This window comes from Puma concolor, chromosome B2 (genome assembly GCF_028749965.1).
Source record: "Puma concolor isolate L17-30 chromosome B2, mPumCon1.1.hap2, whole genome shotgun sequence".
Classification (NCBI taxonomy): domain Eukaryota; kingdom Metazoa; phylum Chordata; class Mammalia; order Carnivora; family Felidae; genus Puma; species Puma concolor.
In genome coordinates this window covers 32,010,942-32,034,818 of record NC_141671.1, presented here as the reverse complement: position 1 = coordinate 32,034,818, position 23,877 = coordinate 32,010,942, and the positions used below count along the sequence as shown (strand labels likewise).

The 23,877-nt window shown below is 37.6% G+C and overlaps 2 long non-coding RNA genes across 3 annotated transcripts in view; one reads left to right on the top strand and one right to left on the bottom strand.

Moving 5' to 3' along the window:
• The window catches only part of LOC147580866 (uncharacterized), a 278,927-nt gene that overhangs the window by 166,736 nt on the left and 88,314 nt on the right, over positions 1 to 23,877 (bottom strand). Inside the window, exon 1 of one of the 2 annotated variants that reach the window (XR_015251136.1) lies at positions 15,903 to 16,056. The exons of the other annotated variant lie outside the window; for it this stretch is intronic. This is a non-coding gene — a long non-coding RNA (uncharacterized LOC147580866). Of the gene's footprint in view, positions 1 to 15,902; positions 16,057 to 23,877 lie in introns of those variants that run through there. 2 annotated transcript variants of the gene reach the window in all.
• Positions 1,187 to 11,097, top strand: LOC147580869 (uncharacterized). The gene is made up of 3 exons (XR_015251138.1): positions 1,187 to 1,208; positions 2,268 to 2,288; positions 11,073 to 11,097. It is a non-coding gene; the product is annotated as an uncharacterized LOC147580869 (long non-coding RNA).

Genomic DNA, 23,877 nt, shown 5'->3' with positions numbered 1-23,877 from the left:
TCAGAAAATCTTAAAACCATCAGACTGGCACTGTTTTTAATTACAACAAAAGATGGGGCGCCTGGGTGGCGCAGTCGGTTAAGCGTCCGACTTCAGCCAGGTCACGATCTTGCCGTCCGCGAGTTCGAGCCCCGCGTCAGGCTCTGGGCTGATGGCTCAGAGCCTGGAGCCTGTTTCCGATTCTGTGTCTCCCTCTCTCTCTGCCCCTCCCCCGTTCATGCTCTGTCTCTCTCTGTCGCAAAAATAAATAAACGTTGAAAAAAAAAAATTTAATTACAACAAAAGATGCACAAGATAATTAATTCCACTGAAGCTGACTCTTCTGATGCAATACTACAGGTTTGCTTTCTAATTTTCCCACTAAAAAATAAAAACAGAATCCTTCTTCTTAATTAAAAACAAATAAAAACATTTGGTAATCGGTAGCAAAACTTTTTGAACAAAAACAGAAGTCACTTCCTTATTTCTCAGCAAATTTACAGAAATCTTGATATCCCCAAAGTGAAAAGGGATGGAAGGGAGGACAGAATAGATGCACAGATTTCTCAAACCTACGACATTTCTACAATAAAGACCAAGAAGAGCAGATAAAGATGACCAAGAGCCCGAAAATAGTCCAACTTTAAATGAATCTCTCCAAAAGGAGTATCAGAGGAAAATGTAACATTGGGCTGCTTCTCTGAAGGAAACCACACTCATATAGGTTTGCATTCGATGGAAGACAGGACCCTCAGCAAGTCCCTGAACTCTTCCATAACTCTGATGGACTTTAGTAATCCCTTGAAAAACTTTAACTCTCTACTTACTATTATTTTTTCTTTTTTTTTTTTTTTTTAGTTTTAGGTGTTTTTTTTTTAAAATATAATTTATTGTCAAGTTAGCTAACATACAGCGTATACAGGGTGCTCTTGGCTTCAGGAGTAGATTCCTATGATTCATCGCTTACATACAACACCCAGTGCTCATCCCAGCAAGTGCCCTCCTCAATGCCCATCACCCATTTTCTCTTCCACCCCTGCACTTCCTCATCAACCTTCAATTCGTTCTCTGTAATTAGGAGTTTCTTATGGTTTCTTACTATTATTTTCAATCCTACAAGTCATACACAAAAATTGTATTAGAGAAAGCTAGAGTCTCCTTCTCTTAGGCCAATGATATTTATATATTTATTTGTGTTTATATTTCAGAAAAGACAACAGACTCCTGCAGTAAGTTTCTTTCTTGTTTATTTCCTATTTGTGGAATATCTTTGCCTCTTCTATATATTACCAGTCTCATGTCTATCATGTTTAAATATGAGCCCCAAAATGAGTTCAGAGTGGGCAATGAAAAAGAGATAAGTTTTAGTTTAACAAGGCATTTACTCAACTCCCTTCTCAAAATTCCACTGGAATGAAAACAAAGAAGTGGAAAAAGCATATACACAAAGCCCAAGGAACATGGGGAAAGGAAATGCAAGCAATTTTAAGTGTTGAAAAAATTCTGAAAGCAGATTACTAACTTAGGAGAAAGAAGAAACCCTAATACAAGTAGTAGAGAAAGATAAGAAGAATGTCATTTCAAAATTCAGGAAAGGCTCAAATATTAAAGGCAAAAATATGGGATGGAATGGCCAATTAAAAGTCTTTATTTGATGGGGCGCCTGGGTGATTCTGTCAGTTAAGTGTCCGACTTCAGCTCAGGTCATGATCTCCTGGTCTGTGAGTTTGAGCCCCGCGTCGGGCTCTGTGCTGACAGCTCAGAGCCTGGAGCCTGCTTCAAATTCTGTGTCTCCCTTTCTCTCTGCCCATCCCCTGCTCACGCTGTCTCTCTCTAAAATAAACATTTTTTTAAAAAAGTCTTTATTTGAGTAGTTCCAATTCAAGATGGCAACATAGGAAGATCCTGGGCTCTGGATTTGTTAGTTTGCAGATGAAAGTGTGCTGGCAGGAGAATTCATTTTAAGATCCTTAGGAATTGGCTAGACACAGAAGGGGCAGTTTTTCCACAGTCACCAAGTCCCCAGATGTCTAAGCATCAGAAATACAGAAAATAGAGAGGCATGATTAATACAATTAACCGGTTTTAAATTTTGAAAATATAGCACTTTGATTACAACAATTATTTAATGTATTAAATTAATTAATAATTAAGTAAATGTATTAAATGTATTAATAATACATCTGATTAAGTCAATGCTGCACTGTACTCACCATGAAAAGTCTATTGGAGAAACTAGTCTTTTTTGCAGGATCAGATAACAATTTTGTGTTTGTTTTGTGTTTCAGTTAAGACTCCAGAATCCAGTGGTAAGCCAATTTTCAAACTTTCACATAGGCTTCAGTCTCCCAGATAGAAAGAAGCCTTCCCCCTTTGCAGCTTGTCAAACTAAATTTACAGTTTTTTCGTTCCTCTAGACTAGATTAGAGAATGAAAATGTTACTCTCCTCTCAGGCAAATTACACTTAGGTTATTATTTATATTTCTGTTTCTAATCTGTAGGCTCCCTTCTAGAGTTTGGTTAAATGGCTAAGAAAATTATAAGCATCACAAACCTGTAAAACCATCTAGGAAAACAAGAAATACTGCAAAAACTAACTGCAGAGAAAAGAAAAATTTACACAGAAAAGCTGGTATATAACACAGCTTTAAAGATTACTTACATGGGCATGATATTAATAACATATTAATATATTTTTTAAATGTGACATGTTCTATTTGTTGGAGAAATAGGAAAAGGAGAAAGAAGGGGGAAAAGGGTAGAAAAAGAAGTGAAACCTTGGTTCCCACAAGAGGAAACTAGTGTACCTTGTCCAAATTGGAGAAATCACAAAATATTAGGTAGGGATTCTAGAACCAAATATTTGTCAACAGCTTCCTCCCCTTAACACAGCAATCGTGAAAAGGAAACTGAGGATAAGATTTGATGGGCCAGAAGCCTAGTGTTTTAATTTATGTGAATTTAATTTACATAAAACAATTTGACTTTAAATATAAGTACATATATTGATACATTAAAATTTAAACTTAAATACAACTCATATAAATTTCACATTCTAGTGCATACCTTTATAAAGATATAAAGCAAAATTAATCTCCTTCTAATGAGCAAACACCACCTAACACTTATTTGCCATCTTGTTTCAGTTATGTCTTCCAAATGTGTCAATAAGTTGATTTTCAAATACTATGTGCATTTATTACCAACCTACATGGGGGTCTTGCATTCTTTGGCTGTCGTCATGTCTACCATTGTAAATTCTTATTTTAGAGAAACAAAGAAAATGGCAATCTCATCTCTAATTTAGCTAAATGTTTGCTGTGTTTGTTTTCCCGGAAACAGCTCAGAACAAAGCAGTAAGCTCCTTTTCTGTCCCTTATCTCTAGTACGCTTGGTTTCTTAGAAAGAGGTATTTTTTCTCCAGAAATTGAGTGTAACAGTCTTATCAAGACATTCATTAAAAAAATGTAATTGTGAGACTGAAGTTACACATGAAAATTTGAAAAACTTAATTTTCCTTCCTGAATTCTGAAATCACACTACATTGAGAGAAAGTATAGTTTTGAAAGGCAAAACTTACAAGTCTAAAAAAGTGACATAAACCATAGGTATATGAAAATTTAAAACAAATGTTAAAGCATTGGGATGCCTGGGTGGCTCAGTCGGTTGAGCGGCCAACTTCGGCTCAGGTCATGATCTCGCGGTTTATGAGTTCAAGCCCCGCATAGGGCTTTGTGCTGACAACTGGGAGCCTGGAGCCTGCTTCGGATTCTGTGTCTCCCCCTCTCTCTGCCCCTCCCCTGCTCATGCTCGGTCTCTCTGTCTCTCAATAATAAAAACGTTAAAAAAAAATGTTAAAATGTAAACAGCTAGATTAGTTATTACTTATATATGACACACAAAAAACTTATAGATGATATACAAAACACCAATCCTTAGTAAATTCAAGAGGCCTAATCATAAACAGCACAACCCAGACTGACCCAGGATTATCAGGTACCAGGTAAGATTTAAGCCAGAGATGTAAAGATGTGGCTAAGGAAAGGATAATTTTGAAAAAATTGTTTAAGTAGATCTATATAAATCATCTCCTCCACCAGGCTTCCACTCTGGTACCTATAACATACCAGAGTAGAAGAAAAGGGGTTAATCCTAAGGACAGGTTGAATCAAAGGAACTCTGGCTACAAAGCCTCTATGTACAGGTAAAAACAGAGAAACATCCTGATAACAGAAAACAAAATGTACTGAAAGAACTTTGACACTTTTATTGTCCATACCTAAGGAGGATACATGACTCTTCAAAGGAGAAAGTGAACTACCCTAGAAGAAAGACCTACAGATTCTGATATTGGGGGTTATCCAGAGAAAGCCAACTGATTTGGGTGACAATCATTATCCATGCGCACATGATCAGCTATTTAGAATTAAATTCTTCAATATGAATGGACTTCCAATGATCACTAGATACTGCAGAACAGACTCTACCTTAAAAATGAAGAACGAGGGGCGCCTGGGTGGCGCAGTCGGTTAAGCGTCCGACTTCAGCCAGGTCACGATCTCGCGGTCCCTGAGTTCGAGCCCCGCGTCGGGCTCTGGGCTGATGGCTCGGAGCCTGGAGTCTGTTTCCAATTCTGTGTCTCCCTCTCTCTCTGCCCCTCCCCCGTTCATGCTCTGTCTCTCTCTGTCCCAAAAATAAATAAATGTTGAAAAAAAAAATTTAAAAAAAAATGAAGAATGAATTATACAGAATATAGGTAATTAGAGGAAACCAAGAAAATTCAGCAAAACAGTGAAAATATTTTTTAAAGCATTTTAGACACCTAAGCAGATACTGATCTTGGAAAAAGGGCAGGGTGATATAAAAAATGACACTCAGAGAACAAAAATGAGCTACAGAATATTAAAAATAGAAGCAGGTGACTTAATAATATTCTGTAAAATGGTTGGAATATAATGTCAAAAGAAACTTCCAGAAAACAAAATGAAGCAAAAAAATATTTTTTTAACGCAGAAAATAGAAATAAAAAGAAAATTAAAAAAAAAAATCAGTTCAAGAGGATGTACTGCACAATAATAGAAGTGCCAGACAAGAGATTTTTTTTTAATGGTGGGAAGAAAAAAGGAAAAACAGGTATGAGAAAATCACCTTGATTTTAATACCGCAAGAATCAAAATTGAAAAAGCCCACTAAGGTCCCTGAACAATGAACAGTGAAGACAAGGCACACATCAAATTACAGCATGTGTTCTCAAAATATGCTAGGAATGAAGAAAAATTGATACATACAAAAGAGCAATCAGAATGGCATCATATTTCTCAAGAGTAACCACGAAATCTAGAAAACAATGGAGCAAATGCTTCTCAATTCTAAAAGACTCCCAACGGGTTAATCTGAACCCCCAAGAAATCTATCATGCAAATATAAACATTGAATGATTTACGGTCTCAAAATTTTCATCTTCCATGCATTCCTTCTCCAGGAAAAACTGGAGAATATACTCCATCAAAACAAACAATGTAAACCACGGAAGAAGAAATCAAGAAATCTAAAAACATGCAATTTAGTACAGAAGGTCAAAATGTGGATTCCCAATTGTTATGGTCTTTTGATGTCAAATAGGCTAGGGATAATCCCAGTTCTTCAAACACTACTCTAGGTGTTGCTGTAAAGATACTTTGTAGATATGATTAAAGTCTGTAATTGGGTTGGCTTTAAATAAGAGAGACTATCCTAGATAATCTGGGTGGCCCTGATCCAATCAGTTGGATGGCCTTTAAGAGCACAGCTGAATGACAGCCAAAGCAGGAATCAGAACAGTCTGACTCTCACAGATCTAAGACCTTGGCTAGTTGATAATGGTGTCCCTAGAAAAGAAATGGACAGTTTTCTGAATTCTTACTTTATCTATATTAACATAAGAGTTCTAGGTCTAGCGAACAGAAGTCCAACTTGAATCACTAAAGTGCAAAGCTCCTCAATGAGTTCTCAGACAGGAGCCAGTTTGCAGATCTAGAATTCAGAGAATGAAGTGGAGACCAGATCCCCTTGAGGACAGACCTTGCTATATTGACAAGTGTTTAATATTAATCTTTCCCCAAGCCTTTCACAAAGGGACCTAGGGCCAATTTCCAGAAATACTCTATATTAGGGAAAGGGAAATAATCACTTTTCAGGGATTACTGTCCACTAGCTCTGAACTGACACTAATTCTTAAAGACCCAAAACATCACTATGGTCCATCAGTCAGAGTAGGGGCTTATGAAGGTAAGGGATTAATGGATTTTAGCTCAGGTCTATCTCACAGTGGGACCAATGGGTCCCCAAATCCATCCTATGGTTATTTATCCAATTTCAGAATGCACAATGAGAATAGATATATTTAAAAACTTGTCAGAATTACAATATTGGTTCCTGTGGAGTAAGGACTATTATGCTAGCAATGGCCAAGTGGAACCTACTAAAACTGCTCGCTGTACCTAGGAAAATGGTAAACTAAAGGCAGTACCACATTTCCAGAGGATAGCAGTCATTGTTGCCACCGCCAAAAACTTGATCCTCATTTAACTCACCTATTTGGCCTATGCAGAAAATTAACAGGTCTTGAAAAATGGAAGTAGATTATCATAAATTTAATCGAATAATGACTCAAACTGCAATGCTGTTCCAGTTATGGTTTCATTGCTTGAACAAACCAACACATCCCTGTTACCATGCAGCTACCAAACTGCCAGGTAATTCTTTTTCTCTATACTTCTTAGTAAGGACCACCTGAGGCAGTTTGCTTTCCGTTGACAAGATAATCAATATGCTTACACTGTCCTACTTCAGTTCATGTCAACTCTACAGCCCTGTATTATAATTTAGTCTGCAGGAACTGTCATCACTTTTCCCTTCTATAATGTAGTTCGTTATATTGGTGACACCATGCTGACTAGACCTGGCAAATGAGGGGAAGCAACTACTGTAGATAAAACATAAGTAGGTCAGAAGTAGAAAATGAATCCAACAGTAATTCAGGGGCCTTCCATCTCAGTAAAATTTGATGGGGTGCAGCATTGTGGGGCATGTCAAGATAGATCTTCCATGGCAAGGGCTAAGTTGTTGCCTCTGGACCCTCCTACCAATGGGAAAAAAAAAAACAAACAAACAGAACACAATGCCTAGTGGCCCTCTTTGTATTTCAAAGGCAACCTGATACCCATTTGAGTGGGCTACTTCAGCTCACTTACAGAGTGATCTGAAAAGCTGCTAGTTTTGAGTGGGCCCCAGAACAAGTAAAGGCGAAGCAATAGATTCAGGCAACTTGCACAGGGAACATGCCATGCAAGTTGCTCAGCCACTTAGGCTGTATGATCCAGCAGATATGATGTGCTTGAAGTGTTAGTGGTAGTTAGTGGTAGAAAATGCTGTTTGGAGCCTTTGGCAAGCCCTTAGGATTTTAAAGTAAATATCTGCCATCCTCTGCAAGTAACTATTCTCATTTTGAGGAAAAGCTTTTGGATTGCCACTAAATCTTGGTAGAGACTGAATATTTAACCAAGGGCTACCAAGGTGCCATGAGACCTGAGCTGCCAATCATGAACTGGCTGTTTGTTGTCTGAACCACCAAGCCATAAAGTTGGACATGCACAATGGCCCTATATCCCCTTTCTGAGACATATTTGAAGGCACATGAAGGGAAGTCCTTCCAGCGGGCAGAACTTCGAGCAGTACACCTGATTGTTTAATTTGTCTGAAAAGGGAAATAGCCAGATATAAGAGTCTATGTAAATTCATAGGCTGTGGCCAATGGTTTGTCTGGATGATCAGGGATTTGGAAGGAACACTGGGAAACGGATAACAAAGAAGTGTGAGAAAGAAGTATGTGGATAGATGTCTCTGAATGGGGAAATAATATAAAAAGATTTATGGCCCATGTGAATGATCACAAGAGTAACCTCATCAGACAAGGATCTTAATAAAATGGATAGACTGAACCATTCTGTGGATACCAGTTATCCTTTTTTGCCCAGTAGGATCATGAACAAAGGGATCATGATGGCAGGTTATGCATGGACTCGGCAACATGGATGTTTCCTCACCAAGGCCAACCTAGCTATAGCCACTGCCAGCTGCACAATTTGCCAGTAGGAGAAAATAGCACTGAGTCCATAATATGACAACATGCTATGGGGGGTTAGCCAGCTACCTGGTGGCATGTTAAATGCCCTGGACCGTTTACATCATGGAAGGAGTAGCACTTTGTTCTTACTGGAATAGATAACCGCTCTGGATATGGTTTGTCTTTCCCTGTATGCAAAACACCAACAGTGGATTTTCAAAATGTCTTATCCACCACCATGGTTACCACACAGCATTGCTTCTGATCGAGAAACTCACTTTACATTACAGCAAATGATGTCTAACAATGGGCCCCTTCTGAGGGAAGTCACTTGTCCTTTCATGTTTCCCATCATCTTAATGCAGCTGGCTTGACAGAGGAGTTTAAGGTATTTGAGGATTCAGTTACAGTGCCAACTAGATGACAATACCTGGTCTGGCTGAGGTAATGTCCTGTAGGATGTTATACATACTCTAAATCACTGTCCAATATACAGCGAGGAATTAAATGGAATTGGCTTCACTGACTATTAGTCCTAGTGATCCACGAGCAAAAAGTTTGCCTTCCATCACCATGAACTTGGGCTTTGTTAGTCTAGAGGTCATAGATCCAAAGGAAAAAATGCTTCCACAAGGATACAACAATTCCACCGAACTGGAACTAGAGAATACCAACTAGCTACTTTGGGTTCCTCATGCCTTTGAATCAAAAAGCAAACAAACGGATTATTTACTTTGGCTGGAGTGACCAATCCCAATTACCAAGGGGGAACCGGGCTGCTACAATGCAATGGCGGTAAAAAGATCTCTTAGGTATCTCTTAGTATTACTATACCCTCTGATTTAAGTCAGTGGAAAACTAAAACAACTCCATGCAAGCAAGACTGATAATGGCCCAGAACTCTCAAAATGAAAATTTGGGTCACCCGGCCAGGAAAAGAACAAAGACCATTTGAACTGTTTGCTGAAGGCAAAGAAAATATGGAATCAGTGGTGGAATAAGGTAGTTATCAATACCCACAATAACTACAACTACGTAACCAGTTGCAGAAACAAGGATTATGAGTATTTTTTCCTCATTTTTTATGTTTATTTATATACACATTAACCAAGTATTTTTATTTTTTATCTTATCCACTTAACATCTAATACAAGAGAGATTAACAAAGTTAAGTTAATTTCACAGAATTTATTATCAAAGAAGAGTGAACTACACCCAAGGACCTTGCACACTCTTCTGGGGAAAACTGAGCATGTTTTTGGTTGTATGCAAGTTGTATCATGTGAACTGGAAATATAACCTTGTTATTATCTTTAGTAGGAGATTAAGTATAGTTTAAGGTAATGTGTATTGGTGCTAAAATGACAAGGAGTGGACTGCAATTGTCTTTTGAAGCTTCAGTCCCAAATTATTCAAATATGAAGCGAAGTATTGCTGGGAAAGTATTTTGTAGATGTGGTTCAAGTTCATAATCTAATTCCAAGTAAATCTGAGTGGGCCTGATTCAATCAGCTGAAAAGCCCTAAGAGTCCATCTGAGGCTTCCCTAATGAAAAAGAAATTCCCCAGTGGACAACAATCTCAAGCTGAGCTTAAGTATTTCAGCCACCGCCAGCAGATGGCCTAGCTTTAAATTTTCAGAATTGTCAAGCCAGCCCACACAGTCACATAAACCAATGGCTTACAATAAGGCTCTAACACACACACACATATAAATACACACACAGATATGCACACACACTGCGGAATATTACTCAGCCATGAAAAAGAATGAAATCTTGCCATTTGCAACAAAATGGATGGATCTAGAGGGTAAAATGCTAAGCAAAGTAAGTCAGAGAAAGAAAGGCAAATACCATATGGTTTCACTCATATGGAATTTAAGAAGCAAAACAAGCAAACAAAAACAGAGAGACAAACCAAAAACAAAAACAAAAACTCTTACATACAGAGAACGAACTGATGGTTGCCAGAAGGGAGGTGGGTGGGTGGGTGGATAGCTGAAACAGACAAAGAGGATTAAACTACACTTAATAGCACTGAGAAATATACAAAATTGTTGAATCACTGTATTGTACACTTGAAACTAATGTAACACTGCATGTTAAGTGTATGTCACTAAAAGAAGAAAGAAAGAAAGTGCGCATTTTATTCTCTTTCCTTCAGAAAGCCACTAAAATGACTGACAAAGAATAATAAAAGGCATAAACATGAAAAAATGCTCAACGAAGTCTCCCAAAATATCAAGAATCAACTGGAGAGAAAAGAAAACTTTGAGTAGGAAAGCTCTTATAATACATTACTCAATAATGAACATTATTTACATGGTCAACATTATGTACATAGTTATATTGCTAACACAATATACTGATTTACCATAAAAACTGAGCCAGGCTTATTGGATAAATAGGGAGAGGGGAAGTGAATTGAGAAAGGGTATAAAAGGAGGTAAATACTTACTGCCCGTAGTTGAAATCCAACATCCATTATCCAAATTTGAGGAATCATGAAGTATCATACAGACATTGTATAACTAAATATTAGTTCTAGACCCCCCCCCCAGTTAAGTATAAGTTAAAAGGAAACAGAAAGTAAGAAGGGATGGGTCAGAGAACTGTTGGTTTTATTTACATTAAGTAATTTGACTTTTAAAATAATTACATGTACTTTGATATAAAAGAAATTAAAAAATTCATGTAAATTTTGCATTCTACAGATTGATTTTAGAAAGATATTAAGGAAAGCTAATCTTCTAATAGACAATCAATGTATATTTTCATTTTCTATTTCAGTTGTGACTTCAAAACTTGTCAGTTAGTTCTTTCAAATCTCAGATATTCTATGCTGTCATAACATCCTACAAGAGATTCTTGTATATTTTGGCTATCATCCTTAATAGCTTTGTAAATTTGCTGTTTAGAGAATTAGAGAAAAACAGTAATAACATCTTTAAGTTAGCCCATATGTTTGTTTTTGTTTGTTTCTGTAGAGACGATCTCAGGACAAACAGGTAAGTTCCTTTTCTATCTCTTATTGCTAGTATACTTTGGTATCTAAGGAATGGAAAAAATTTTTGCTCTGATAGCGACTGTCATAACAGTTTAAATCCCGTCATTGTAAGTATTACTGGGGTACTGAAAAACTTCATTTTCCTCCATGCACTCTTGGAAACACATTCAATTGAAAGAAAATATTTTTTTAAGGCAAAACTATGATATCTAAGAAATAGCAACAGAAACAAGCAGATGAAAATTTGAAACAAAACTATTACAGCTGAAGAGCAGACAGATGAGTAATAATTAAACTATCCACAAAACATGTATCCTAAGCAAATTCAAGAGGGCTAATGGTAGACAGTAGAATGAGAAGGCTCAGGATTTCCTGGGACCAGGTAACATTTCAGTCAAGCATGTTAAGGTGGATATTAAGACTATCCACCTATTAAGAAGGTGGATGATCAGCTGGTAATATGTTAAAATAACTCTATAAAATCATCTCTTCCATTCCTCTCAATCAAGCTTCTACTTTGGTCCCACACTGCAGAGGAGAAGAAAAATGGTGTATGCTCAAGAGAGGTTAGAGCAAAGGAACCCTGGATACAGGGAGTTTCTATACATTTAAAATCAGGATGATATCTGACAACAGAGGGACAAAGTAAGAGCCAGGTCCTACTCAGAATGGACTCAGAATGTACTCAGAAAACTCAGAAAGTATAGATAACCCATGTTTGGAGAAAATGAACTACCACAGGGAAAAGACTGATTCTTTTTTTTTTTTTAATGTTTATTTATTTTTGAGAGAGATATAGCGTGAACAGGGGAGGGGCAGACAGAGAGGGGGACAGAGGATCTGAAGTGGGCTCTGTGCTGACAGCACAGAGCCAGATGCGGGTCTCAAACTCATAAACCATGAAATCGTGACCTGAGCCAAAGTCAGATGCTTAACCGACTGAGCCACCCAGGTGCCCCAAAACTGACTGATTCTTATATGAAGGGTTGTTCAGAGAAATCTAACTAGCCCAGGTGGTGATCTGCAGCCATGCGCACATTTAATATAAATGGACTCCCAAGGATCATAAGACTCTGTAGGACAGACTTTAAACCAAAAGACCAAAATTAAGCCATCATAAAATAAATAGGAAATCAGGGAAATCAAGAAAGTTTGGAGAAAAATGTTGACCTGAAAATATATTTAAGATACATGAGATAATTCGCTCATAAATCAAGAGTAAGGTGATATAGGGGCGCCTGGGTGGCGCAGTCGGTTAAGCGTCCGACTTCAGCCAGGTCACGATCTCGTGGTCCGTGAGTTCGAGCCCCGCGTCAGGCTCTGGGCTGATGGCTCGGAGCCTGGAGCCTGTTTCCGATTCTGTGTCTCCCTCTCTCTCTGCCCCTCCCCCGTTCATGCTCTGTCTCTCTCTGTCCCAAAAATAAATAAACGTTGAAAAAAATTAAAAAAAAAAAAAAGAGTAAGGTGATATAAAGTACATTCAAGGAAAAAGAGAGGTAGGATATTAAAGGTAAAAGTGACACAATAATCTATAAAATGGCTGTAACATGATACACATATTTTTAAAAGAGCTTCTGGTGGGTTGGTGAACACAAGGAAGAAGCACAGGAAGAGCAGTGGGCCCCTTCCCACACACCTTGCCCTGCATGTCTCTTTCATCCAGACATCATCTCCATTCAATGGGACAAGCACCAGCAGATACAATTTCATTACAAAGGATACTACAAGACTGGTAACTCCTTGAGGGAATAGATTTTTCTTCAATTCCAAGCGGCTACTAGTAGGGAGGAGAGTAGTGTGGATAAGATTTCTTAACATGTACCTGAAAAATCCTTTTAGCCAGCATTGTTATTAAGAGAAAAAAATCCGAAGTTAACATTGCCTCTGCAAATCTGTGACATAACAAAGGAGCAGTCTTTGGTAACAAAACAAAACAAAACAACACAACACAAAACGTCCAGAGAGGCAAATGAAATAAAACACAGAAGATGGGAATAAAACAAAGTAATTGTGAATCAACAACAGAGTGGTATGAAAAGCATATTAGAAGAAAACAAGAGGTGTAGGATATTAAAAATATGAAAGAACTAAATAGTAATATTCCGTACAATGCTTGGAAAATGATGTCAGTAAAATTCTACAAAGTCAACTGAATAAAAAAAAAAACAGACAGAAAATAGGAATTAAGAGAAAAGAAAAGAAAAATTTAGGAAGATTTAGTCCACATTAACAAAAGTACCAGTCATAGAGCAAACATTTTTTTGATCAAAACAAACCATTTTTGTTGGGGGTTGGGGAGAGAACAGTCACCCAGATTTTCATACCATGAAAGTTAAAATTGAAAGAGTCCACCAGGGCTCTTCACAATAAGTGGGGAAAGGCACACACCAAGACATCGCATCATGTATTTTTGGAACACTGAAAATAAAGTTGACAAATACCAGGGATCAGGATTCAGAATGGCATCAGATTGCTCAATAGCAACAGTCAAAATTAGAAAACAAGGGACCACTGTTTTGAAATTCCAATGTAAATAATTCCAATGGAGAATTCTGTATCCCCCATAATCTTATCAAACAAATGTGGTCAAATGGTGTTATTTTCATAAATGCAAGGTCATAAAATTTTCATCTCCCATGGCCTCCTTATTCAGAAGAAACAGGTGAATGTACTCCATGAAAACAAAGATATAATCCAAGGAAGAGAAACTCAAGAGATCCAAAACACATGCAATTCAATACAAAGGTTAAATTGTGTCTTCCCAGCTCATTAGTGACAAAAATCCCAAAATGACTATTATTCTGCAAAAGATTGAACAGTCCTGTTGAAATACTGAGACATTTATGGAAGATGTCTTTGCAAGACAAGAAACTGGACAGATGCTCAGATGTGTTTCAACAAATTAAAAGACTATACACTTCAGGCATTAATTTTGGAGCTACATTAGTGATTACTGCAAAGAAAATTAAATGAAAAAATAAAAGAATATAAATTCTCGGTAATGCTAAAACTTTTTGAAGAGCTGAAGTTCTTTACTGATAAGTTGGTGGCACTTTAATACTATTTATCTGGTTACAGTAAGCAAACACAGAACAATGATTTTTAGCAGAAGTTGTGATATGCAAAATGAGAAAAGTGAAGCATATGGTGTAGTAGGTTCAAAAAACAGAGCTACATGGCATCATGTAGAACCTACTGAGAGGTGTCATTTTTCACTCCTAATACTGGTAAATTTGTGTTCTCTTTTCAGCATTCTTGCCAGTGGGTTAATACCTTCTTTAGTCATCTTTCAAAGAACCAATTTTGGGCCAAAAGAAAATATTGAGAATAAATTAAAGCATATCAGAGTAATACCAGTTACAGAGAAAAGATCAAACATCTGCATAATTGATATGCCAGAGGAGAAAAGAGAAAGAACAGGGACCAGGGAATACTGTAAGAAGGAATTTCCCAATACCAGAAAGATACGCTACCACATCTGGTAAAAATCACTATAAACTCCAAACTAGATAAATTTAAAAACAAAATAAGATCTAGGATACCAGAATAATACCGCTAAGAAAGTTAAAAAGCCGGTCTTAAAACCTTCAGAGTATACCTTCAGAGATAAACCATAAGATTGAGAGCTCTCTCCTCAACAGTAACCAGAATAAAAGAAAATGAAACCTTCAACATACTGAAAGAAAAAACTGCCAACATTTAATTACATACAAAACCTAAATATTGTTAATATGAAGCTGAAATAAAAGCAATTCCAGGCCAAAAAAAAAGTAAAAGTAATTACAAAATTCCTTCTAAATCTCCTAGATTAAAGTTCCAAAACTGCTGTAAGGAATATCAAACCTGAAAAGGTAAATACACAATCTGAATAACTACTGACTGCAAAACAATAACATCCTGAGGGTTTTTAACATAGATGCTAATGTTTATATTTGTGTGTAATTAAAATAAATGAGTAATAACATATAAGCAGAGACAAGGATAAATAAAGTGTGCTTGTTTTCTACAGAGATAAAAATACTAATTTTATCAGACTTTGATAAACCAAGGTTACAGTTTGTACTCTCTATAGTAACAACTAGAAAAATACTACAGTAATATAAAATATAAAGCTAAAGAGGCAGAAAATGAAAAAATTAGACAGTCCACCAGTAAAAGAAGAGAAGGCAGGAAAGAGGAGGAATTAACCAGTAAGGGAGGGAGGGAACAAAGCTGGGGAAGGAGAGAGAAATATTACAGGTATTATGGATGGAAAACATGTAGTAAGATGGTTTTAAAGTCAATTATACCAATAATTCCTTGAATTACAAATGGATCAACTGATTCCATTTAAAACACAAGGATAATCAGACTGGATTAAAACACATATTTACAAGAGACAAATCTAAAATATGAGGATGGCAAAAGGTTAAATTTAAAAGATGGAAAATACCACAGAAACTCTAAAGAGAGTAGTTATGGATATATTAATTGCAGGAATCTAAGGCAAAAAGCATTAGCGATTAAGATAAACATTACACGATAATAGGTTCAATTGGCCAGAAAAATACAGCAATTCTAAACTTGTATACCAGGGGACCCTTGAACACCTGCAGCCCCTGCGCGGCAGAAAATCTGGTTCTAACTTTTGACTCCCTAAAAACTCAATAACCTGTTGAGCTGCAGCCTCATCGATAACATAAATAATCAAACACATATTTTGTATATTCCATATATTATATACTATATTCTTACAACAAAAGTAAGCTAGAGCAAAGAAAATGTTATTAAGTAAACCAGAAGGAAGAGAAAACCGTGTACAATACTGTACCCTAAAAAATCCGGAATAGAGCCACGGCAGGCGAGGAGCAGAGCCGCTGCCAAACCACGAGGCCAGAAACAGCCAACTCCCGGGCCTCCCTGGGAACCTCGCTCGGAGCCCCACCTACCAGGCGAGGGCAGAGCCGAGGCTCAGCGGGCGGTGTGGCAGCGGGCGGTGTGGCAGTAAACCAGCGGCGATTAAGGCACTCATCGTCCCCCCCCCCCCCCCCCCCCCGCCCAGAAGGCCCGCCCTGCAGCCAGCGCTGAGCTGGCCCCGCCCCTCGCTGCGCCTCTCCCGCCGCCGCAGCCCCAGCGACCCGGGTGACCCTGGTAGCCACGCTCCCAGGGAGAGGGCCGGGATAGGCGCCGCAAGCGGCCGAGGCTCAGCTTGGAGGGCGCCGCCACGCCGTCGCTGGACGTCTTGCATTACCGAGACTGGTGAAGCGCACAGGAGGCTACCATTACGGAGCCGTCCTCTGGAATTTTGGCCTCAGCGCACCTGCACACCTTCACTGCACCTGCAGGATTTGCGAGAAGCAGGATACACACTTCATTGTCCCAGCTCCTGAAGGGGAGCCCGGATAGTAACTACATACACAGTCGGCACTCTCAAAGCGCAGCACACCTTCTGTGTAACAGATGTGACGTTCAGAGCTTTTGCACTCACCACTCAGACCCCGGAGGTTTCCCAGTCGCCCCACAACGCCAGATGGGGGCACCACCCAGAGTGTGGTCATTGAGGAATTCAATAGTAGAAACTGGGAGAATACAGAAAGGGCCACAAGACCATGAAGCTCATGTCTAAACAATGAGCTCCTGCTTCTCCTTTACTGAAAAGGAGGAATAATTGGGACGAACAGCTTTGATGTCCACACGGCACCTCGGTGGTGCTCATCCATGTGGCTGACCCAGACTTCTGGTGCCATTGGCCCATTGCCGTCTCAATTTCTACACTTTGCTCCAGCTACCAGTTTCTTTAGGCAGCTCTTTGTCCTTCCTCAGCCCAAATTTTGACGGTAGGCTAGTTGACATACTTCTTTCTCTTCCCAACTTTTGTGTGATCTTTTAGAAAAATAAATATTTTTAACAATAGCAAAAAAAAAAAAAATCCATGTGTAAGTGGACCCATTGTAGTTCAAACACGTGTTGTTCAAGACTCAACTGTATATATAATAGCTTAGTCTCGTATATAAAGCAAATCATGAAAGCATAAAAAGAGGGCAATCCACAATCATTTGGGAGATTTATATGTTTTTCTTTCACTGACTGATAAAATGTGTACACCCAGGCACAAACAGAATAGGAAAGATTTTAACATGATTAACAGATTTGATACTGTAAGTGTATATAAAATCTTACATCCTACAACAGCAGAAGGTATATGATTTTCAAATAGAAACAGAACATTAAAAAAAATGACCATACGCTACACCATAGATGAAGTCTCAACAATTTTCAGAGCAAAAATTACGAAGTATTTTTTCTCTTACATATGTCACCAACTTAGATTTATTCTAATAATCCAAGATTGCTTTATCATCCAATACCAATCAATGTGATTCACCACATATGTTAAATAGAATAATACTCCCCCTTACCCCAAACACGTCCATGTCCTGATCTCTGGAACCCCTATGATACCTTGTATGGCAAAAAGGACTTTACAGATGTGATTCATTTGGGATCTTGAGATGGGAAGATTAGCCTGAGTTATCCAGCTGGGCCCAATGTAATCACAAGAATCCTTATAAGAGGGAGGCAGGAGGATCAGAGTCAGAGAAGAGGCACAGAATGATGCACTTTGAACATAGAAGGGGCCATGAGACAAGGAAAGCAAGTAGTCTCTAGAAGCTAGAGAAAGCAAGGAAACAGATTCTCCCCTAGAGTCCCCAGAAGAACACAGCCCTGTCAATGACATGATTGTGGCCCACTAAGCCTGACTTTGGAGTCAGAACCTTGTTAAGTCACTAAATTTGTGGCAATTTGTTACAGAAGCAGTAAGAAACCAATACCCCACAGATTGGTGTATTGGGGGGAAAAAAAACTTGTTTAGCAAACCAGAAATAGAAGAGGACTTCCTTAATCTGAAAAGGCTTTTTAAAAAACTTCAGGCAATCTCATATTTAATTTCAAAAACTTTTAAGTTCTTCTCAGAAATAAAAAACAAGGATGCCCAGTATTATCTCTTCTAACCAAGTAGACCTGGAGGTCTGAACCATTCAATGAGATTTTTTTAATGAAATATAAAGCATTGACATTTGAAGGAAAAAAAAATCAACCTCATTTTTTCAGACAATATGATTATGCATATAAGAAATCCAAAAGACTCCACAGATAAATTTTTAGAATGAATAAGACAGTTTAACAATGTTGCTAAATACAAAGTCATTATCAACAAACTACTATTTTTATACACATGTAAAGAAAAATTAGAAAATGAAATTTTAAGAAATAATACCATGTATAGTAGCATCAAAGTAATAAATACCTGAACGTGAATCTAATAAAAGATGTGCATAGCCTTTACATAGAAAACTACAACACTTCACTAAGAGAAATTAAAGAAGACTTAAATAAATAGTAGTCCTATTCATCAATTGGAAAACTCCGTATTATAAAAATGATAATATTTCAAAGCATAAACTCTAGATTCAAGGTAATCAAAAACCAAAGAAGTTTGGTTTTGTCAAAAATTACGGATTCTAAAACATACTTATGAAAAAGTATCAGTTAAGGGGAAGCAAAGAATCATGGAGTACAAGACTTAAAGAAAAGCAAGCAGGAAAACTTAGATTCTATCAGGTATTGTCTTATTATAAAGCAACTGTAATTAAAACAGACTAATATTGGGGTGAAGACAGACAAATGGATCAGGGGAACAGAAATGTGGATTCAGAAACAATTCCATGAATAACTGAAAACAATTTTATGAATAAGGTGTTGCCTCATAGTATTGAGACAAGGAAAGTCTTTTTTCAATAAATAGTACTGGATCAATTTAATATCAATAGGGAAAATAAACCTTGACTCCTCATTAATGTAACTAACTTGTCTCATTTGCTCTGAACTTTTCTGGTTTGGCACTGAAAGTTTTGCATCCTAGGAATTCCATTCAGTGCCTGGCTAACTGGGATGGTCACTCAATCTGTAAGTCACATCATACACAAAATATATTCTAGCCAGATTAGCTCTAAATGTGAAAAGTGAAACAAAAATGCTTACAGAAGGATTACATAGAATAGCTTGATGACCTTAGGTTAGGTAAGAGCAGAAGACAAAAAGCAGTAACCCTAAAAAAGTGATGTTGATATATATTAAAAGTAAGAACTGTTTGGGGCGCCTGGGTGGCGCAGTCGGTTAAGCGTCCGACTTCAGCCAGGTCACGATCTCACGGTCCGTGAGTTCGAGCCCCGCGTCGGGCTCTGGGCTGATGGCTCAGAGCCTGGAGCCTGTTTCCGATTCTGTGTCTCCCTCTCTCTCTGCCCCTCCCCCGTTCATGCTCTGTCTCTCTCTGTCCCAAAAAAATAAATAAACGTTAAGAAAAAAAAAAAAAAAAAAAAGTAAGAACTGTTCATCAAAAAGCACTTCCACAGTTAAAGGGGAAGACACAGAGTTGGAGAAAATATGTATAACCCATACACCTGAAAATGCACCAATATCCACAAAACAAAGGATTCTATAAATCAGTATGAAAAGGATAGATAGCTCAATAGAAAAATCACCAAGAGGTTTGAAAATGTACTTTACTAAAAGGAATATGCAAATGGTCTCAAGAAAATAAATGAAAGAAAGCATATAAAAAGGAGAGGTGCTTAGTAGCTTAGCCATCAGGAAAATACAAATATTGATCACAATGAGATACCTTACACACTTACGAGGATGGCTGCAATTAAAAAGATGAACAATTCCATGTGTTGCTGAGAATAGGAAGCAGTAGAAACTACTGCTAATGGGAGTATAACTGATATATTTATTTTGGGGGGAAAAAAAGGTATGATACTATACACTAAAGTTAAACCACTTTATGACTAAGAAACTCTACTCTTAGATTTATCCAAAGCTTATTAGCTATATACATTGCACACCAAGATAAATGGGCAGAAATGATCAAAGTAGCATTATTCCTAATAGTCAAGTACTAAAAATAACCCAGGGTTGCCTGGGTGGCTGAGTAGGTTAAATCACCAACTCTTGATTTCGGCTCAGGTCATGATTTGCGGTTGGTGGGATCTAGCCCCACGTGGGGCTCCAGGCTGACAGCACTGAGACTGCTTGGGATTCTCTCTCTCCCTTTCTCTCTGCCCTTCCCCGCTTGTTCACGTATGCTCTCTCTCTCTCCAAATAAATAAATAAACATTATATTTTATTATATATATATATATATATATGACCCAAATGTCTACCAACAGTAGAAAGGATAAATAAATTGTGGTATATTCGTACAATGGAATATTATATCACAATGAAAATAAACTATACTAAAAAGCAATAGCAGGAGAATCTCATGAACTTAATGTCAAATGAAAGACACTAGATCAAAGGGGGGAAATGGGTACTCCATGATTGCAGTCATATAACGTTCAAAACCTATGGTTTTAGAAGTCAAACTATTATTACCTTTGGAGGAAGGAGAGTGGAGTCAGTGATTTGAAGATGCCTGAAAGATGAACTACCATTAATTGTTCTATTTCTAAATATGGGTGGCGGTTACATAGGTATGCTCACACTGGGATACTTCATTGATAGAATAGGCACAGATATAGACAGAATAGATATTTCTGATGTGGGCACTATTCTCTCTGTATTTATACTTAAATACAGAAGTTTTTAAATTTTTGTTTAACGTTTATTTATTTTTTTGAGACAGAGAGAGACAGAGCATGAACCAGGGAGGGTCAGAGAGAGAGGGAGACACAGAACCCGAAACAGGCCCCAGGCTCCGAGCTATCGGCACAGAGCCCGATGCAGGGCCCGAACTCACAGACCGTGAGATCATGACCTGACCTGAAGTCGGACGCTCAACCGGCTAAGCCACCCAGGCGCCCCTATACAGAAGTTTTTTAAAAGATGGAATTACACGAGATGTTTACCACAAAACACATTTTAAAAACTTTTACACTTGTTACTATTACAGAAATAAAAGCTAAATAATTTAGAAATCCACGTGCAGTTTATAATGTACTTCATAATTTTTACCATAAATTATCATCAGAGAAAACTATATTCCATCCTTGGGAAACTTAAAATATTCTATTTATTTGTGTTTATGTTTTAGTTCAGAACATAGCCACGTGTTCCTTATCTCTGATATTCTATAGATCTGTGTCCATGAATTTTGAACTCTGATCATTACCAATTTCAGTCATAAAACTGGAAAAGTATTAAAGTGTTATTCAAGTTTACTTTAGCACTCTAAACATACATGTTTTCCTCTCCTCCATCCTGAAGCCTTGCTAAAATTATTACAGTAGAAGGATATAATGGGCCATAAATTCACACAGATAAACCAAGTAAAGAAAAAGAGAGAGAGTGAGAGAGAGAGAGAGAGGCGGAGATAAACTTCACAAAAATTTTTAAAATTAGTAAAAGAAATAAGGAAATGTGACCAAGTATACTTTTTTTGGCTCAAGAGTGAAGGGTATTTACATAGACAAAAGACAACTAACACTGACTATTGACTTAACCAAAAATTATGACTAGGTGACACCAGAAGAAAAAGAGAGAGGAGCGCATGAGTGGCAGGTAGAGTAAGATTAAAGACACATCAATGCATAATAGTAAATCAATAAGGAATCTGTAAACTTGAAGAATCAAGAAATAGCAATTTAAGAATTTTAAAAAAGATGAAAATGATATCAAAAAAACAAAACAACATCTAAAAGATTTGGAAGTGTTCTCCTCCAAGGGGAGGGAACTGGGGATATGAAATCATGGCCACGGGAAATGGGCCTAGGAAATAATGGGCCAAGGAAACTTTTAATTTTTAAAGCCTATATACATTTAGTATGAAAAATTCGATTTAAAAATTTTTTCATGTGGGGCCCCTGAGTGGGTAGGTCGGTTAAGCGTCCAACTTCGGCTCAGGTCTTGATCTCACAGTTTGTGAGTTCAAGCCCCACAATGGGGTCTGTGCCGACAGCTCAGAACCTGGAGCCTGCTTCAGATTCTGTGTCTCCTTTTCTCTCTGCTCCTCCACTGCTCACACTATCTGTCTCTCTCAAAAATAAATAAACAGCAAAACACTTAAAAAAAATTTTTTTCACGTGAATTTTATATTTTGCTGTAAAAAAGACTAGTAAGATACCTGTATTGTCCTCTTCATAGAATAACATTTATTTACCTTATTTGTATTTGTATTTCAGTTAAAACTAAAGAACCACTCATAAGTAAGTTCCTTTTCTGTTTCTCATATTATATTGGTCTCCTAGTTGTTTGAAAATCATTTTGCTCTCTCTGATCATTATTTCTGGTTTTGAAAATTACCCTGAAGGGGCGCCTGGGTGGCTCAGTCGGTTGAGCATCCGACTTCAGCTCAGGTCACGATCTCGCGGTCCGTGAGTTCGAGCCCCGCGTCGGGCTCTGGGCTGATGGCTCGGAGCCTGGAGCCTGGAGCCTGCTTCCGATTCTGTGTCTCCCTCTCTCTCTGCCCCTCCCCCGTTCATGCTCTGTCTCTCTCTGTCTCAAAAATAAATAAACGTAAAAAAAAGAAATTAAAAAAAAAATTACCCTGAAAATAATTCTTCAGAAGAAAAGAAAGTCTTCTTTCAATCAGACTATGCTTAGTCTTTTATTTTTGTCTGCACTTTAGTTAAGTCCCCACAATCCATTACTCAGTTCCTTTTTCAACTTTTATCTCTAATGTGCTTTAGTCTACTGATGATGGGAAAGGCTTTTTTGCACACTCAGGCTTTTATCATCTCCAACTGCAAAACCACAGAAGAGTAGAGTATTAAAGTGGGCTTCAGGAGGAAACAATTCAAGCACATTCATTTCATCCACTCCTAGGAGCACAGAAAGTGACAGCTAAGGCAATAAAATGGCATAAAACCCAAAGGACCAATTAAGCAGTCTGTTAAAAAAAAAAAAAGGGAAAAGATTAAGTATTGGCAATACAAAGAGTTGTACATTAAGCACAATATAACCACAATGCAGTATATTCCTTAGCTGTGGAGATATGCTGGTGATACATTGTGACAATGTATCACTGGATATATTAATTTACCAAAAATCAGGACAAACCATATTGGGAGAATTGGAGGAGGGAATGTGCATGGTGGGGGAAAGAGGAGACAGTAAGATTTAAAAAGTTGGTAAGAAAAGAATACAAAACACTAATTCAAAAAGATAAATGCACCCTTATGTTTATTGCAGCATTATTTACAATAGCTTAATTATGGAGTATATACATACACACACACATACAATGAGTAGTAACTCAGCCATCAAAAGCAATGAAATCTTGCCATTTACAACATGGGTGGACCTAGAGGCTATAATGTTAAGTGAAGAAAGTCAGAGAAAGACAAATACCATATGATTTCATATGGGTTTCTATCAAGAATGGATGCTGTATTTTTTCAAAAGCTCTTTCTGCATCAATTGAAAGGATCATATGGTTCTTATCCTTTCTTCTATTAATGTGGTGTACCATGTTGATTGATTTGCAAATATTGAACCAGGCTTGCAGCCCAGGAATAAATCACACTTGATCATGGAGAATAATTCTTTTAATGCACATTTGCTAGAATAGTTTTGAGAATTTTTGCATCCATGTTCATCATGGATATTGGTCTGTAGTTCTCCTTATTAGTTGGTCTTTGTCTGGTTTTGGAATCAAGATAATGCTGGCTTCATAGAATGAGTATGGATGCTTTCCTTCCATTTCTATTTCTTGGAACGGTTTGGGATGAATAGGTATTAACTCTTCTTTAAATGTCTGTTAGAATTCCGCTGGGAAGCCATCTGGTCCAGGACTCTTATTTGTT